Below are 19,854 nucleotides of genomic sequence, written 5' to 3' on the forward strand. Positions count from 1 at the left end.
AGCAGGTCCAGGCAGGCCTTAGACAGCCACTTGAGGCAAGCATGGGAAGGAGGGTGCCTTAACTCCAGATACTGAAAGAGAGCAAGAAATGGACCCACCCAGCCTGCCCCCTGCTGAGACAGGATGGTTCCCCGCAAATTTTGTTCTTTCACCCAGTGTTTTTCCAAGGATGGGTCTCAACCGCTCCAGCTGCAGGGAGCACACCACTTCCCTTGGAAGGGAAGCTTTATTGACCTTACCAGGCAGGAAAAGTTTCCAAAGGTCCAGCCCACATTTTCCCTTTGCTCACCCCCTTCTTAGATCTCCTCCTCCTCACATACAGCTCTTTGCTTCCTCCATCCAACAGCCTGGCCCTGCCCTGCCTGCTGCTGGTGTCCTCTCTCCAGGTCTCTGCCTCGCCTTGCCTCCACTCGACTGCCCTCTCGCCCTCCTTCCTTCCCTCTAGGACAGGCTAGGCAAGCTTTGCATGCACAAGGCTTACAGCAGCTCTTGCTTCAGTCTGCTGGGGATGCAAATATGAATGTGACACTGGCCAGGATGTTTATTTGCATGACAAATGGCCCTCCTCCGTTTTCCCTTCAGCAATAACAGGCAATCAAAGGAAAAGGCTAAGAGTGAAAGGACAGTTTGTGAGAGTGGAGAAACTTTGAGGAAAGGCAAATAACAGGATAACAGGAGTGCAATTTCTCAGGGGCTTCCTGCATCTTCTCACTTGGGACTCTCAGAAAATATGAACGCAGGTTGCAAGTTGAGAGCAGAGAAATGCAGGGTGTTTGCTGCTGGGATTTGACTGCTGGTGTCAAGAAACTCTGCCATGTACTACATGCTGTGATCAAAGCTGGCTGGACCTGGGGCTTGAGCTACCACTGAATTCCATCAAAAGCAATTTTGGATGAATTTGGATACTGCTGGAGAAATATCCAAGGACTTTTAAAAGGAGGCCAATTCACGCAGCTAGAGTATTTTTCCCAGGGAAAGCTCAGCACATCACTGTGAAGACATCCCTACGTTGGCCACAACCTGAGATACTTGTTTCACTGTATTAAAAAATGAGAATCAAGAAGGGTCCTTCCTCCATCCAAGGTGTATGCCCCCAACAGCTCCACATCTGGATGCGTCTCTCTGTCAGAAAAACCTTTTGGCAGCTAGTAACAATGTCAACATTTATAAGACTTGAAATCCTAATTTAATTATTTTGGTTTTATTATTTTGGTTATGCTTACATTGCCTTTTAAAGATATTTTCATTAGCCATCCTCTGAACACATTAATGAAGAGCAGGATATGAATCAATGTAAAACTAAAAATAAAAGAATAAGGTGACACCTTGCAGGATGGGCCAAATGGTCTAAAGCAGGGTGCCCAAACCCCAGCCCGGGGGCCATGTGAGGCCCTCAGGGACTCCCAATCCAGCCCATGGGGAGTACCCAGTCCCCAATGAGCCTCTGGCCCTCTAGAGACTTGCTGGAGTCCACGCTGGCCTGATGCAACTTCTCTTGGCGTGAGAGAATTGTTCAACATCTCACATCAGCTGTGGGATGAGGGCTCCCTCCACTGCTTGATGTTTCATGTCTGGTGCAGTTGCAGCAGTAAAGGAAAGGCCAGCCTTGCTTTGTGCAAGGCCTGTTATAGGCCTTGAGCTATTGCAAGACCTTCATTCATTCATATAAATTCCACCTCTCATTCATTTATTTAAATGTATTCAAATTTGAAATGTAAATTCTTTTTTTCCCCGGGCCCCCAACACAGTGTCAGAGAGATGATGTGGCCCTCCTGCCAAAAAGTATGGACATCCCTGGTCTAAAGGATAAGCTGAACCCTTCTAACTCCAGGTCCAGCTATCTTTACATTTTATTAACTCCTCCGGTTCGCAGAGCTTTTACTTTGCTCAGGTTTAATGTTATGTCTTCAAATATTTTGAGCATTAGATTCAGTGGGTCAGCGGTGAGTTCTCAGGTTTGTTCATGTTCACATGATATGATCACATGAACTGAGACTCTGGCTCATATGTTACTATGTTGTCCTTATTATAATAATTTGCGTCAACAACTTTTATTTTCATTTATGCCAAATCCTCAGGGGTCTGATTTTGATACTGTCCACTTTTTGTTGAATGGGAGAAATTAGAGCTGCACACAAAAAGTAGCAAAATTTATTTATTTTATTTTGATTAGGCATAATTCTTGTTGTTCTCTTGCTCCTTTGCATGTGGGATTGAATGGTTCCTGGTCTTGGTGGGTTTACATTGGCTTTATTATTTATTTAATTTTATTCACCTCTTGTTTACTTACTTTGTGTGTATTGAATGTTCTGGGATTTATTTTATGCCAATAAAGGCATCTCATGTCAATCTCATGGATAAGCTGGACAATTTGAAAGAGAGGTGATAAATGAAACTCAAGAGTGATGAATGGGAAACATCATGTGCGGGAAAGGAGAACTAAGGACAAAAGTATAAAATAGAATGAGTGGCTCTGGGACATAAAGCTGCCTTTTGTTGCAGCAGAGGAGACCAGTTCTCGTTTTGGAGGCCTGTCCCTTTAGCCGACCAGAAAGAGGATCTCATCTGCACAGCTAAGAGGTGCTTGAGACCCTTATGGGGCAGGTGCCACTGCCAAGCAGTTCCCTTGTGATTAGGGGGGCATGCAGATCAGACACAGGTGCCCTACTTCCTGTGCTGCACCACTGGGAGGACTGGAAGGAGGGGGGAGATGCAGGCAGTGCAAGCCATGATAGTATCACCACAGCTCAAAATCAACTGGCTCTGGGAAGCAGGTGACACCACATAGCCAATACTATGCCACCACCTGTTACAAAGCTCTTACAGCTTTTTGCTTCTCTCCCTCATCCTGGTGATATTGTTGGGTGGGAACAGTCAGTTTTCCTTTTCTGCCACCAGGCGATCTGACCAATGCCTTGCCCGCCACAGCCACTTGCCAGTCTTTCAACAGACAGCCTCTGACTCCGGATGGCTTGTCTTGCAGGAGAAGCAGCAGCGTGGACTTTCACCTTAAAGCTGGTCAAAGCCTCCTGTCGGAAAATGTTCTCTGCAGGGTTGAGTAATGTTTTCGGTGAGGACATAAGAACAGCCCCGCTGGATCAGGCCATAGGCCCATCTAGTCCAGCTTCCTGTATCTCACAGCGGCCCACCAAATGCCCCAGGGAGCACACCAGATAACAAGAGACCTGCAAGGCCTCCTGGGAATTGTAGTTTAAGAACATAAGGACAGCCCCACTGGATCAGGCCATAGGCCCATCTAGTCCAGCTTCCTGTATCTCACAGCGGCCCACCAAATGCCCCAGGGAGCACACCAGATAACAAGAGACCTGCAAGGCTTCCTGGGAATTGTAGTTTAAGAACATAAGGACAGCCCCACTGGATCAGGCCATAGGCCCATCTAGTCCAGCTTCCTGTATCTCACAGCGGCCCACCAAATGCCCCAGGGAGCACACCAGATAACAAGAGACCTCATCCTGGTGCCCTCCCTTGCATCTGGCCTTCTGACATAACCCATTTCTAAATTCAGGAGGTTGCACATACACATCATGGCTTGTAACCCGTAATGGCTTTTTCCTCCAGAAACTTGTCCAATCCCCTTTTAAAGGCGTCCAGGCTAGACGCCATCACCACATCCTGTGGCAAAGAGTTCCACAGACCAACCACACGCTGAGTAAAGAAATATTTTCTTTTGTCTGTTCTAACTCTCCCAACACTCAATTTTAGTGGATGTCCCCTGGTTCTGGTGTTACGTGAGAGTGTAAGGAGCATCTCCCTATCCACTCTGTCCATCCCGTGCATAATTTTGTATGTCTCAATCATGTCCCCCCTCAGGCACCTCTTTTCTAGGCTGAAGAGGCCCAAACGCCGTAGCCTTTCCACATAAGGAAGGTGGACTTTGGAAAGGACTTAAGGAAAGGACTTTGCTTCAAGGCCTACCTTCCTTCAAGGAATGTTAACCAAAAGCAGTAAGAAGCATCAGGAAGACAAATGCCTTCTAGTCTAGCAGGGACAGGAGTGGGCAAGAAGAAAATGGTCCTCATTTACATAGTGGCATAGCTAGAGGGGGGCAAAGCACAAAGTCTTGCAGGGAGCCTCACCGCAGTGTGCAAGGGGCCCCTCCCCCTCCCCTTCGGAGCCATTCCAGGCAGGGGCAGCAAAACGGAGGCTTTGTGCAGAAATAAGTTAAAGAAATGTGAAAGCCCAAAAGGTAGGAGGTGATATGATTGCTTCATTATGTTACTCACAAACTTCTGGAATACTGAGCTTCTGCAGGTAAGCGCTGTTCCGGGGAGCACCTACCCCAGGGATGCGATGCCTATGACTGAGAAAGCAACTCTTCATGTGCGTCACCTGGAGGATTGTATAAGGAATATCCCAACAGGGCAAAATGCAGCTCTTACTACTCTTCTCTGCCTGGAAATGTTGCCTTCTTCAGTACAACCTTCAGTCATGCAATGCCTCCATCTTTGCCCTGTTCCTTAAGAATCCTTAATTGCCAGATGTAGGGGAGGGCACCAGGATGAGGTCTCTTGTTATCTGGTGTGCTCCCTGGGGCATTTGGTGGGCCGCTGTGGGATACAGGGAGCTGGACTAGATGGGCCTATGGCCTGATCCAGTGGGGCTGTTCTTATGTTCTTAATCAAATGTTTTGCTGTTATACAAACTGACTGGACCCATCTGTATTTCTTAAATCTAGGAAACCAGTTAATCTCTTTCCTTCAGCTTCCTTCCCTCTCCCTGCTCCTCACTCCAATACTTTTGAGGAAACCATGTCATGGATCCACTGAAGTTAAATTAACAATTTTGTACTAACTCAGTGTTTTTAAATACCAGCACTAAGCAAACCCACCCAATATCACCTTTCCGAAGAACATTCATTTCATTCCAAAGATTGGGAAACCAAGTTTGCTCAACACAATGTTTCCTTGATGTGAGGAAGCTGCCTTATCCTGAGTTAACCCATTGGATCATCTAGGTAAATATTGGCTGCTTTGACTGGTGGCTGCTCTCTAGAGTTTCAGATAGCGAGAGATCTTTCCCAGTTCTACCCAGAGCTGCCACAGATTTAACCTAAGGCTTTCTATGTGCACTTTACTACTGAGGCTTTAACAGCTTGATCCTATGAATATCTACTGGGAAGAAAGTCTAATTGTGTTGAATGGGTGTGTGTTTAATTGTGTTTAATGAGAGTGTTTAAAATACACTCTCAAGAAAGTGTGGATAGAATTGCAGCCGGGCAGCAAATCCACAATGTGCTAGAACTTATTACACTCTGGATTTCATGCAAGCAATTATATGCTTATTAGCTTAATTATTAATTCAGTCAAAAAAAAACATTTGCACCAAAAAGACAATGGTCTTCATTAAAAAAAAAAAAACTCTTCTAAGACGGTGTTTGTCATCAGCCTGAAATGTATTAAAAATAATTCAAAAATGTTAAAATCTGCTAACCAATTAATCAGAGTAACTTTTTATCTGAGCAGCAACTGTTACCCTGCACATGCCCAATCTCATCTGATCTTGGAAGCTAAGCAGGGTCAGGCCTGGTTAGTACTTGGATGGGAGACCGCCTGGGAATACCGGGTGCTGTAGGCTTATACCACAGTCTTTCGAGACTGAAGGTTGCCAACCATATTTTTATCTGATCAGAATGTTTTCAGTTGATTAATCCCACAAGTTAACTGACTAAACAATGCAGCCCTACTGATTAGGAATATATCTGCCTGGCCCATGCATCCCCTGTGCCACTCCTCCCAGCTAGAACTCCCCATAACTTTCCTAGCCTGAAACTACAAGGCTCATTTGTCTGTCTCCCTTCTCTGTTTTAGAAATCCCAGTGGGGAGCTCACAACTCACAATTTGGGGACTATGAGGCTTGACTGTTTATCTGCTGGTACAGTATATCTCAGAGTGATTTGCAGTAGGCTGTCAAGACCTTCTCACTCCCAATATTTTAACAGTAGCAAGTAAAATGGCAAGGAAAAAAATTCTCTGCCCTGGCTGGCCTTGTGCTCATTTTTTTTTTTTAATCCTTCATCTCAGTATTTATCACCTGCAAAATATTAGCATTAGTTGATTGCCTTCAACCAGATTTTTGTGCAGGGATATTGGCTAGTTTCAGGGGTTTTTTTTTGTCAGCATCTCAGATCCATAATAACATGGATTCAGATTTGCACTTGAATGTTCAGGATATCCTAGTCATTATTCCATGGGAGTGCAGTAGGCAACTCAGTCCCGAGTCACTGTTTTGCACTTGGTGGTCCTCAGAGATCTCTTAAAATAAAAAACAAGTCAGATCCTGCCAGTCTGACAACTGCCCCACCCCTTGTCAAGAAGGCAGGTGGAACTGTGGAACTTTTTCCTGCCTGCCTCCCAATTGGAGAAGTACCATAAGCAAATACAGAGCAGGAACACATGCTCCCAGAAATGGAGGCTGATGCCAACAACTGCAGTTCCATGCCTCAATCCCCCCTTCTCCCATGCAATGCCTAGTTCAACTGACCTCATGTTGTGACATCATTCTAGTGTGGTGCTTCTACTTCTGATGAAGTGGAGCAGAGGGAGGAAAATGAGCATTCAGCATCATCAGGATATGGAAGCAAGAGGTAAGAAGTGCTAGGCATTTTGAAGGAGGGAAGTTGTTCCATAAGGCCTTCACTTTCAGCAGCAGCTCTACATTCTTTGCAATATGCCGTTCCCTCCTAAGATAATACTTAACATGTGTATCACACTTCCTGAGTGTACAAAGCACTGCATGGGTACTATGCGTACTTTGAAGTTGCCCTTGTCTTACTGTAAGGCAAGGAAGGGTGCAATCCTAACCCCTTATGTCAGTGCTTTCCAGCACTGGCATAGTGGTGCCAACGGGGCATGTGCTGCATCCTGCAGTTGGGTGTCACTCACGGAGACCTCCTCAAAGTAAGGGAATGTTTGTTCCCTTACCTCAGAGTTGCATTGCCCTTATGTCAGTGCTTTCCATAAGGGGCTGGGATTGTGCCCTAAGTTTATTAACCTCATATTGCAGCTGGGAAGCTGAGGCAGAGTATCCTGCAAAAGGCCACCCAAGCAAGCTCATGACAGAGGTGCTATAAGAACTAGAGTAAGTTCCAATTTCCATGCCAGACCCCTCAACCATTGAACTACACCAGCTCCATGCAGCAGCTACCGAAACATTTAATGCAAGGTACCCATAGTGTGTAGGGAGGTTACTGCAGTGGTGTAGCTAATGATTGTGTAGCCCGGTGCCAAGCTCAAAATGATGCCCCAGAAATGACATCATGCCCAGGAGTACATTTACTGCCCTCAGAAGAGCAGATTCTCATGGGGAGGTTTCCACCCCTTCCAGCTGTGAACTGCTGTTGGGATACATGCAGACACAGAAAGTCTGCCAAAGGATGATTGGCAGTGAGGGAGGAGGGACCAGTGCAGCTTCTGCTACAAAGAAAACCCTGAACTGCACTGAGAATATAGTTACAGATCCCATGTGGGTTGAAACTCATGGATGTGACTCACACATGTGTTTCCCCATAGCATAACTGCACATCTGGAATGGGACTTAGTAATAAAAGGCTTGCCTGGAGAAGGAGGTCAGACAGCAAATTTCAGCAGGCCAGTTTCCCAAATCAGCTGCACCAAATCTGGTCACCGATTTCAAAATTGGGAGCCGCCACTGAAAAATCTGTTTGGTTTTAGTCTGCAACCTAATAAATGGTGGGACTGCAAAAGGTTTTCACCCAAAGATTTCAACAGTAAGAAGGAACAAAAGGAAAATGATGATCCTTCAATTTCCTGAACCTAGCCCTAGACCATAAGGAGTTCAAAGGTAAACACCAGAACCTTTAATAATTTAATGAATCCTGACCCCAATACATATTTCAGTACAAAACTGGAATGAAATTGATATGCATCTCAACATGCTAATAAGAGGGGATCCACCCTTCATGCAGCAGTTTACAGCTGTGGGAAGAAACCGTAGCTCAATGGTGGAGCATCATCACAGGTTTTGCATTCAGAAGTCCCAGGTTTAATTGTTGACTGCTACAGGGAGGGCTGGAAAAACCTCACCAGAACCTCAGGGAGCCACAGTCAACCAGTGAAGATGATACTGAATACATGGACCAGTGGTCAGACAGGCAGCTTTATATGTTCACTTGGATGTGCTGTAGATGCATGGCCTGGCCTATACACAGAGCAGAGCAACAGCACAATCCTATCTCCCTCCATTGTCCATGATGCAGCCGCTGTGACGGAGCATGCAGTACATACAATCATGGGAGGGTCCAGGGGTAGGTATTTTTTATTCACCTATGTGTAGGCTTTCTGGCTTGCCTATGTGTCTCCTCAGATCCATGACAGCTATGTGGATGCTATATGTCCAATGAGAGAAGGGGGCAAGGTGGCCTGGGAAAGAGGGGATAGGATCTTAGCACAAGTCTCTGCTGCCAGGATCCATTCCTTCTCTCCCCCTTCCCCTTCTCCACTCTAAACTTTCTGCTCCCCACCAATGACTCACTGAGGTTGGCATAGTCTGGGCTCTGCAGTGGTGGGTGTGTGGAGCTGTCAGTGCTTTGCATCTGCAGCTCTGAATGGCCTGGCATCAGTGTGATGTTTGCAACATCCCTGGGCCTTTTACAAGAGTAGACCTAAGTTCTACTGTCTTAGAGGGGCCATAGGGCTGGGTCATGTGGTAAACGTGCAAGTGGCAGGTGCTAGTTTTGAATGTTCCCTACTTTAAAAAACAAACACCCTGCTTTTAAAGCACTAGCATATCATGGAGAAAGAGTTAGTCTACTGCTGTGCTAGTTTTCTGCTTCCAGAATGGTTTCTTTCTCTTATTTTAGGGAGGGTCAAAGCTATGATCCTCCACCTTTACTCTAGAGCGCCACACCTCTGCACGCACTTGTCATCCGGGCCTATGTAACACGTGAAGAGAGGGGCAGCTTCAGAGATATACAATGGAGATGTGTCACAATGAATTATGTTTTCTCAGTGCACGTCCCCAAATATTTGGAGATGGTGCCTCAGATTTTATGTGCCTGCCACGGCAAGCAGAGGTGAAAGTCTGTTCGACCCCAGCTGGCAAACCAAGTGTTTAGCAGCCCTAAAACAGCATGAAAAACAACTAGATCTGAAGACCCAGGCTTGATTCATGGTGGTTAGAGAGACTGACAGATGCATTCTTGGATCAGGAGCTGAGAACAGACCCATTTGTCAAGCTATTTTATAGGCTGCTAGATAATTTTATGAGCTCTGCACCTTCCTTGAGGTCTGTTAAAGCTATTTGTATATGAGAACCTATGGCCCAGTTAAATCTGCATAGATTCCATAAAGCCATGATGCTGTCCATGCTTTTATGTATATTTTCCTCCTTATTTTCTCTCATTTATTTCACGGCACAGGGTGTGGCTCAGGCCTGCTGCTTCTTCTCTCTCTTTTTTACAGTGATACTTAAAATTTGAACCAACATCAAAAAAGCCTACGTGGCTTGTTCTGCACACACTCCTAGAAAAAGCCCTTTCTATGGCTGTGAAACTTGAACTCCAGGCTTGGTTAAATTCGTGCGACCTAATTTGGGCACTGAAAGGAAAAAAAGCAAAACAAAACAGTAGTCTGTAGTCCATCTAGCAGATCATTCCTGACACATCAAATGAATGCACAACGAGACCAGTGTAGTGGGTTATGGTGCGACTGGACAACTCTGAGGGCATAGAGCAATGCTTCTCAAACTTTTTAGCACCAGGACCCACTTTATAAAATTACAATCTATCTCATCCCCCATAGCTTTATTAGATCAAAAAATCTAGAAATTATTTTTTATTTATTAACAATAATTTGTAAATTACGTTGGCTCGGTCATGTCATGACAATGGATGATGGCCGGATCCCAAAGGATCTCCTCTATGGAGAACTCGTACAAGGAAAGCACCCCACAGGTAGACCACAGCTGTGATACAAGGACATCTGCAAGAGGGATCTGAAGGCCTTAGGAGTGGACCTCAACAGGTGGGAAACCCTGGCCTCTGAGCGGCCCGCTTGCAGGCAGGCTGTGCAGCATGGCCTTTCCCAGTTTGAAGAGACACTTGGCCAACAGTCTGAGGCTAAGAGGCAAAGAAGGAAGGCCCATAGCCAGGGAGACAGACCAGGGACAGACTGCACTTGCTCCCAGTGTGGAAGGGATTGTCACTCCCAAATTGGCCTTTTCAGCCACACTAGACGCTATTCCAGAACCACTTTTCAGAGTGCGATACCATAGTCTTTCAAGACTTAAGGTTGCCAACAACAAATTAATAATTGGGGTCCTGTGTCCTAAAGGTTGCTGGAGCCCTTACATATAGTAAGTGTGTGTAGACATGTGCTAGACTCTCCCTTGAAATGGAGTTCAAGAACTGTTCCCCCCAAACCATTACAGTCGTTCCAGGGTATCTAGAAGGCTGGAGAGCAAGATGTGCAGTTAGGGATTTCCAGACCAGAGAAAAGATTGAAACTGGGTTCATACTTGATCTACAGCAGGGGTGTCCAAAGTTTTTGGCAGGAGGGCCACATTAGCTCTCTGACACTGTGTTGGGGGCCGGGGGGAAAAATAATTAATTTACATTTAAAATTTGAATAAATTTGCCTAAGTTTACATAAATAAATATTTTAAAGATGAACTTATATGAATGAGTTAAGGTCTTGCAATAGCTCAAGACACAAAGCAAGGCTGGCCTTTCCTTTGCTGCCACTGCTGCATCACAGATGTGAAAGAGCAAGCAGTGGAGGGAGCTCCCATCCCACAGCTCACACGAGAGGTCAAACAGTCGCCCTCACGCTGAGAGAAGTTGCGTTGGGCCAGTGCGGACTTTAACAAATCTCTGGAGGGCCAGAGGCTCATTGGAGACTGGGGGCTCCCTGAGGGCCGCATTGAGAGGCCTCGAAGGCCACAAGTGGCCCCCGGGCCGGGGTTTGGGCACCCCTGATCTACAGCATGCCAATTACTCGAGAAAAAAAATGAAAATATGACATTTTAATTAGGGATATGAAGATTACCTCATATTACAGGTTAGCATTCCAGCCACGAGAGTGCTCTCTCCATCAAATTTTCTGTTGCTGCAAATTTCTTCTGCAAACTGAGCAAGGGTGCTAGCAAAGTTTTTTAAAAAATATGTCTCAGAAACTTTTTGCAAACCACCAAAAATTGGCTCACAACCCACTAGTGGGTCCCAACCCACAGTTTGGGAAACACTGACACAGAGCAATAGTTTTATCAGAAGGGCTGTATTTCAGAGGTAGTGCATTTGCTTTGCTTGCAAGTAGTCTCAGGCTGAAACTCTGGCAGCATCTCCAGAGGGCTGAGAAAGACACCTTTCACCTTGGATATCTGATGCCAGTCGGTGTAGGGTAGGCAGTACTGAGATGGATGCATGGATGGCCTGTCTCAGCAGAAAGCATATATTTCAGGTTTGCGTGTCTGCTGCGATCCTACACAAATGTGGGGAAAATGCAAGATTTGCCTTCCTAAAAAAATCTGTGTTGTAAGTTTTTAGTTCTCATGGTTATGAAAATACACTCAAAAGTGTGTGAGTAGTGCCTGCTGAGATCTCAGAAGACAGACACAAAAAAGATTCATAGGACAAGGTTGTTGGCCTTTAGGTGTACAGCTGGATCTGAAAGGGGATGAAGAATCCCAGCCAACTGAAGATAAATGATGGTATCCTCCATTGCTCTGCAATATAAGTAGAACTGGCTCTTTATTATCCTCTCTGAAATTTTCATAGAAAGGATTCAGTCCTGCAGCAGCCTCTTTACATGGTCGCCAATTAAAGGCTAAAGGAAAGGTATAATTTAAGTAATTAGGAAATGCTCAGGAAAGTGTTGTGGGGCACAATGTCTCTTTATTTTCTTGTTAACTTCCTTTTGTGTCAGAGCTTATGAAATCTGTAGACTTACAAGACTTTGTTTTCTTTTATTTGTGGTGAACCTTGCACAGCGCAAACCATGACCAGGCCACCTCTAGTCACTCCTTCTGCCTCACACCTGGAGAGGTACAGAGCAACAGGGATTTTCGAAGGGGCTGACTGATAAAAGGGTTCTGTGCACTTAGATCCAAAGCAAAGGAGGCAGGAAGGAGAAGAAAGCCAACTAAAAGGGTTTGAATCAAGAGTACCAAATAATGCCACAGATAGCAGGCAGAGGAGACTGCCTGCCTGCCTGCCCGATCTCTACCACTCTACAGCACCAGCCTGAAAGGAGGAGAAGGGCTTGCTGCAACTTTCAGACTGCAGTAGCAGGTAACTTGAGGAGCCAACAAAGCCCTCTCTGGTCTTACAGAACCACTGTCTGTGGTCTCTCTAGCTCCTAGTCTGAGCCACTGGTCATTCTGTGTAGCTGGACTGTCCTGAAAGTCCTGCTAAACAGCCAGCCGGTCTGTCTCCCACCTACCACCTTGACAACCTCAAAAGGTCAGAAATAAGGCCACATAATCCAGGTTGCAGCATGCCGCAAGTACAAAGTAGGAGCAGATATATCAAGGTGGCTGCAAGCAGATGGACTGAGATACCTCATGCAAGTGAGCCAAGCCACAAACTATGTGGAAAGGAAAAAAAGAAAAGAAAGGACACAATTCCACTCAACAGTTCTAGGACAAGGATCTGATTATGAAACACACGGTTTATGCAGCAGCGCCCCCAACCTTCTTAGATTTTGCTGGAAACATCTTTGGTTACGACCTTACATGTTTTCCTCACCTTCTCCTGCCTGCTTTCTAATGGACACATAACTCTCCAAGGAATATCCTATGGTCCTTCCCTCTTTTAAAACTGCAGACTCCATCGTTGAGATAATAAGATCCGCTTTTGGAGTCACCATTAAGTCCAAGAAGGTGTGGTCGTCTGTCATGATTTTTTCCCAGCCTTAATTGCCAAGCAGACACTTTAAGTGGAAAGTCTGTCTAACGAGCCCGGCCATTAAAACTTCTCTTGGCTTTTAATTTCAGATAGGAAGGATGTGGTTTTAATTAGGGGGCTGCACCTCTGGCACCCCTTATTTTCAGTCACATGGAGAAGGTTAAGTTCTTTCCATATGCCTCTCTTGAGAGTGGCTATTTCTAATTCATTCCCTCTTATGTGGTTTTTTTGGGGGGAAAAAATGCCCTGCTGCCGGGACAGGAAGGCAAAGGACAATAAACTGGAGCTAATGAAGAAATAAAGTTTGTACAACAGACAGTGTACCAGAGGAAGAACTGGACAAGCAAAATGACACTTATAAGAGAAGACGATGGTTAAGGCAACGTCAAGGGCCAATCACCACAATACAGACTAATTGATTATTAGTCTGACTGACAGCACATTTCTCAGAACTATATAGTACAGTACTTATTTATTTATGCTTTTAATATATACCCTGCTTTTCCAGCCTTCTAAGGGTTTACATCATAAAACAATACTAACAAACTACAAAATAAATTACAACTGAGAACAAAATAAATTCAGGATAAAAGGAATAAAATTATCTACACCTTAAAATGGATTCTTGCAGAGGAAACAGTCCTCACTGATTTCGAAAAACTCCAATGGAACAGGCTTGGCATGTTTCTGCAGGGCGGAAGTTCCATAAAAGGGCTGCCACCAAATTCCATCAAAATCAACAGGATTTCACTGCTAAGTCTTCTAGTCTTTATTTCCAATAAAATTGACTGGCTGTCAGCTCAGGAGCACAGAAAAAAGGAGATACTTCATTACACAGGGAATCATTAACTTATGGAATTCACCCCCACAAGATGTGCATATGGCTACTAGCTCATGCGGCTTTCTACAGATGAGGCACTTGCACAGAAGACCGCAGAATAGCAGTTCTTAGCTATGACAGCAAAAGGGAAACTCCATAGGTAGAGGCAAGGTCCAATTCTGAGGGCTCACTATGCTGGCAGAATGCACATTCCACTGGCTTAGCACACTTTCTGGGGGTCATAAACACAACTCCGCTGGAGAGCGTGGCCTGGCTGTCACCAGTAGCAGCAAGCGGTGGGCTACATGGCAACAGACCGTAGAGGCCTGCTGCCTCAGGTAAGGTGGTGTACGGGATCAGAGGAAGGTGGGAGAGGACAGAATGGGACAGGGTGGGTGGAATAGGGTGGCAAAGAGAGCAGGTAGGAGGGTGTATTGGGCCTGGGAAGGAGATGGATTCTCTGAGCCTGATCCACCTTCATGGGTCAGTGCAGACTTGCACCAGTGATATTCACCCATTGGGCCTGCAAGGGCTTACCCAGGGCAAGGGAACAAATGTTCCTTTACCCTGAAGCCTCTGGAGGCTGAAACTCCCCCATGGGATTCAGCAGATGCCACACTGGCAATGATGCACTGAAGGAAGTTGCAGTGGTTTGGTCTGGCAGTACACCTCTGATGGCGAGAAGCTGGGCACAAACAATGGGGTGATATCACCATCAGATCCAGCTTGGACACTTCCCAAGGACATCTGCATGGCCATGGAATACAAAACACAGCATGTAGCTTTGAAGGGTTTTTGCCAACTGCACAGTTTGACAACCCCTTTGCCTTTTATGCATCAGAGGCCCTACAAAGATGGACAAAATCCACCCATTATGTAATGGTTATGGCAGGGCAAAGAAAACATGTACCCATGTTGCAGAGGCAACTGAGAGACTTTCCGTGTAATCCTTTGCATGTCTCCTTAGAACTGAGTTCAATGCAACTTAGTCCCAGGTAGGTGTCTATACAATTGCATCCTCAGTCTTCTAATCTTCTGGCATTGTGCTAACAGTACAGCACAGTTCAGGAAGAACAAAATGCTGCAGTTCAGCAGCAGCTCAAAAAGCAAGGAGTGGATCCTGGCAGCTGTAAATGTATGAACAGTTACAAAGGAAACAAATTAAGGGTATACAAGTATTTGGGAGATGGGGGGGCATTTTGTGCCTTACATGACCCATACTCACCATTTCACTCTGAATTTTTTTCCCCTTGGCCAATTCTTGCTTTTCCTTGAATCACTGGCTGCTATTGGAAAGAGGATGCTGGGCCAGTCGGACTGTTGGTCTCTTTCAGCAAGCCAGCATATGACAGCATGAGCAGAGCTCTGGACTTCCTTTCACCAGTCCTTCAGATTAAACAGCTTCACAGTGTTTAAAATGGCAGTGGAGGAAATTCATGCCTGCTTTCCTGAGCTCCTTGGCGGAAGGAGGGCTGAAAATGTGACTGGTTAGGAGGTTCGCCATGGATATAGTCCATCAGAACCCATTTATAACAACCAGTTAAATAATTGAATATAAGACCTTCCAGCCTAACCCTGAGCACTAACAGGCAGCTCAAACAGAGTGGTTTTGGAGGCGAGTTGCATGTTCAGCAAAGTCATGCAATGTTGCTTTATCCGAGTCTGGTCATTGTTTGCTGTAGCTCCACATTGTCTGTGCTCTCCAGGATTTCTCTTTACCCTATCTGGAGATGTCAACGGATTGCACCTGACACTTTACACATCCAAAGCAGATGTTCTACCGCCATGCCCAAATTACATTTCAGATGGGTGTGTGTGTGTATGACATTTTTTAGCTTCCTGTCACATTAAAATAAGAGTTCCCTGTATGCAGAAAACTTGCAGACCAAGGAGGGGGCTATGCTAGGAACTTCCTCCTTGATCCAATAGTTTTCTACAGTCAAATGGTAGCAGTTTGCATCCTATGCTATACGCAAATAGCAATCGGGCTTTTCTGCGGTGTGGCTCTTTGAGAAGGATCTGAAACCTGTTCAAGGCAGTGACACACCAGCTTTAATTAAAAAGGAAGGAGAAGCAATGAGCCACAACCAGGAACATAATACATGCAACTTTAAAGACCACTGTGAGGTCAAAGGACAATGCCACACATTTTCAGGGTGTGGGAATTTATATAATTAACCCACACCCAAAACTATATTAGTGCAATTATAGTTTATGTAGGGCTGGCTCAACCTATTTTGCTGCCCTAGGCGAAAGCTAATTTTGCCATTCTCCTACCCCCAGAATCTTTGGAGGGGAGACACAGCTGGCCTCACAACTCAGACCACAGGGAGGATATGTGTGTTGGCATCCCCACAGGGTTTTCCAGATTACTGGGATCCCATGAAATTCTGCCATCTTAGGCAGTCACCAGTACTGCCTTGAGGGATGGGCAGGCCCTGAATCTATACCTCCTAGAATAAACAACAGGAAAAACGTTTTGCTTACAATGTGCAAACTACCATTATCTGGGGCTTGCTGATAAGATTGGTTTCCCCATTGTAGCCACATAGGTACCCTGGGTGTAACCTCAAGGTGTTAACTTTGCATAGGGGGTATTTCCACAGCTGCAAACATTTGTGAAGCAGTACTGGCTGTCCGGAGCAGTTGAGGTCAAAACCCCTGTCTATATGATTATCATCAGGTTTCCCAACTCAGCAGGCAGGCTCTGCAGCAATGAGCAATAGATCCTCTGAACTGCAAATCCAAAATCCTGCTAGGAAGTTTAGGCCCAGAGAGCTGCTGACTGGTCTTTGCACCCACAAAGGTTCAGTTTCTGCCACGTGTCCTATAGATCTGAGCCATTGTGACTCAACCTGACCGCTGCCCATTTCCCAAACACTTTCTCCTCTAATCTTAAGAGTAAAAAGAGCTCTGCAGAATAAGACCAAACAGGTCCTAGTGACCTGTTTCCCACACTGACCAAACCACCAAACCAGACCCTTTGAAAAGCCCACAAATGAAGCATGAAGGAAATAACCCTTCCATGCTGTTGCCCCTTGGCAACTAGTATTCAGTGCTGCACAGCCTCCCTGTACATGGAGGATCTGTGCAGCTAGTGTGACTGCTAGCCACTGATGGAGTCATTCATCCTGAAGCTGCCAAATCTCTTTTGAAAGGCATCTGATATAGTGACTATCACTGGGTTAGTGTGGCGCTGAGTTCCATATACTAATGACAGGCTATACAAAGAGGTATTTAGCTTTTTCTGTCCTGAATCTCCGGCCACTCAAGGTCATTGTACGACCCCATGTTTCAGTATGATGAGAAAGGGAGAAAAACTCTGTCCCCGCCAACCATGTGTAGTTTTATATTTTACATCAAATTACTCTTTAACCAAGAACATAGCCTACCCACAGACAGCTAAGCAATATGTTGCCTTATCCCAAACATGAATCCATATAGCTCAGGAGTGACCCCTCTGGAGACCCAACTACACAGGAACTGATGGGCTTCACACTCAAAAGAAACCAGAAGTCCTTCCTGATGCCATGAGGATGCACTGATCTGGCTGAGGATCATGACCCGAAGTACGGAGAGGCTCAATACTTCCCTCATGCCATTTTCCCATTAATCACTGCTCCCCCAGAAACTTCTTTAAGCAAATAGTTGCTCAGTGAGGAATTGTCAGAGGGAAAATGACACATGCGGTGGCATAGCTGGAGGGGGGCAGAGCACTCAGTCTGGTAGGGAGTCTCAGCAGGGTGGGCAAGTGGCCCCTCCCTTTGGAGCCATTCCCGGCAGGGCTCCGTTTTGCTCCCCCCGCCGGGAATGGCTCCGAAGGGAGGGGCCATTTGCCCATCCTGCTGAGACTCCCTGCCAGGCCAAGTGCTCCGCCCCCCTCCAGCTACGCCACTGGACACTTAGGAAAGAGCATGATTAAACCCATTTTTGCCCAGCCCACAGGTGTACACATTTGGTCCCTGTTGTGTATATGCAACATTGGGCAGAAATGGCTTAAGATGACAGTTCAACGTTCTCCAGACATAACTGAGAGTAGTGGTTGCAAGTGTCTCACGAAGAAGCTCTCCCTCCACCCACCAGAACCCCCAAATAGTTTATGTTCCCCTAAAACGCCTTTGCCCGAAGATCGCAAACATTTAGTGCCATCATCATGCCCACTAGACCTGCTTTATAAAATTGTTATGCAGGACAAAGCCAGCTTCTTGAAGCAACTGAAACAGGATTTCTCCAAGACAGCAATCCAATACACACATTCCCAGCAGTAGGCCCCATTGAACACAATGGAATTTACTTCTGAGTAGACATGCATTGCATTGTGCTCTAAAACAGATAAGAGTATGCTGAAGAAAGAAAAGAAGCAATCAACCTGTAAACAGGGACTCGTTAGGAGCATAAACAGTGTGGAAAGAAGGGTAGTTTTTGTGAGAGCACTAAAAATAAACAGTGGTGAGGGGAAAAGATTAAAAGAGCCCCAAAAGACATCACGAATGGGGAAATTTCAAGAAATTGTTCAGCAAAAAATAAAAGCTTCTTTGTAATCTTTGGGAGAGGCAGACAACATGGAGAGAAGACGTCCGCCTAAAATATATGATAGCGATGCATCTGAAACGAGGATATTCAAAGATGCAGCCGATTTGTTAAGTGGCCACTCTCCTGTCATCCTCAAGTAAGATGGAGGGGATGTGGAGCTGCTTGCGACAGGCATCGTATTTCACCAAGGAGCGTGGAGATGGTCTGCAGATAGCAGTGGAAATTCTTCTGAGGAGACTACGGATTCAGTAGCATAGCCAGAGGGGGCGGCGTCATGGTAAGTACTGCAGGTGCCGCAACATGCCATGTAAGTGGCTACTCCCACTCACCGTCGGAGCCATTCTGTGTAGCAGGGGCAATGCCATGCGTAGCTGTAGCTGCCTGGAATGGCTCTGATGGCGAGTGGGAGAGTCCACTTACACAGTGCGTTGCAATACCTGCATTACTTATCACACTGCCACCCCCTCTGGCTAAGCCACTGTACAGACTCTCAACAAAAGGAAAAATGTTGGAGGACAAGCATGAGGGAGAAGATGTACTTGGCCTTGCATTAATGGCAACAACACTAACCAGTGGCATCGCTAGAGGGTGCAGGGGTTGTGGGCCGCACCGGGTGATGTGCACGGGAGGGTGATGTGCACTGGGGGATGACGTGCTAAAATCACGGTTTTAGGAGCAACCCTATCGTGCCATACACCGTTGGATGCGGAATTTCCAGTGGAATGCAGTGCAAAAAACAGAATTGAAATACCTCCTTTCCTTCAAAAGTTATGGCAAAAAAACCAGAAAGAAAAAATGCATGCAGCCCTATGGAAAGTGAAACCGAGCCATATCGCACGTTTACACGCAACTAGGCGAACTCGCCTTAGTCCATCAGAAAGGGCAGGCTGAGAGGAATCCGACAACACCAGAACGGTCCCTATCCAATGAATGCAGCCCCCCAAAAACACCCGAGAAGGAGGTCCCTCCCTTCCAGCTGCAAGTGTATTGAGCCCTATGGAAAGGGGAACAGTCTCAAGGTCTTGTTTACTTGTGAGTAGGCAGATGTGCCTTGGTTTGTGATCAGGCCAGGCAAAGGGGAATGTGAGGACACCTGAATGGTCCCGATCTGATGGAACTGGAGCGCAACAAATGCTCCAGAAGGCAGCCTCCCCCCCCCCTACTAAATAGGACTAAATAAGAGGCTTGACTGGCAAGGGGAACGTTTTCTATTTTGCGTTTGTAAAGCCAGGTGGGTCTTTATACTGATAGACGTGAAATAGAACTTTAAACTGGGCACTGGGGAGGGCTGGAAATCTCACTGATTCTTTTTGGGGGTGGTGTTATTGCAGGCAGGCTACAGAGAAAATTCACTTGGTGGAACAGGGATGGCTCCCCCTTATTTAATTATTCCTTTTATTTTAATTTAATTATTTATAATTATTTATTTTAATTTGCTTGATGATGTCACTTCTGGCCATGACATCACTTTCAATGGGTCCTGGACAGATTGTCATTCTAAAAAGTGGGCCGCCCACTACCTGCCCTCCCCCGAAGAAAGACTGGGCGACGCAAGACATGTGGAACAAGCCGGTGTGGAGGCTTGTATCCATCTCTGCAGGCCGGTGTACCTCTAAGCGC

At 45.9% G+C, this 19,854-nt stretch overlaps 1 protein-coding gene and 1 pseudogene across 1 annotated transcript in view; one reads left to right on the plus strand and one right to left on the minus strand.

The window, feature by feature from the left end:
• ZBTB7C (zinc finger and BTB domain containing 7C) overlaps positions 1–19,854 on the minus strand; it is an 86,252-nt gene that overhangs the window by 43,694 nt on the left and 22,704 nt on the right. The window lies entirely within an intron of this gene.
• On the plus strand, positions 5,479–5,595 carry LOC136643251 (5S ribosomal RNA; annotated as a pseudogene).

Source organism: Tiliqua scincoides, chromosome 2 (genome assembly GCF_035046505.1).
Source record: "Tiliqua scincoides isolate rTilSci1 chromosome 2, rTilSci1.hap2, whole genome shotgun sequence".
Classification (NCBI taxonomy): domain Eukaryota; kingdom Metazoa; phylum Chordata; class Lepidosauria; order Squamata; family Scincidae; genus Tiliqua; species Tiliqua scincoides.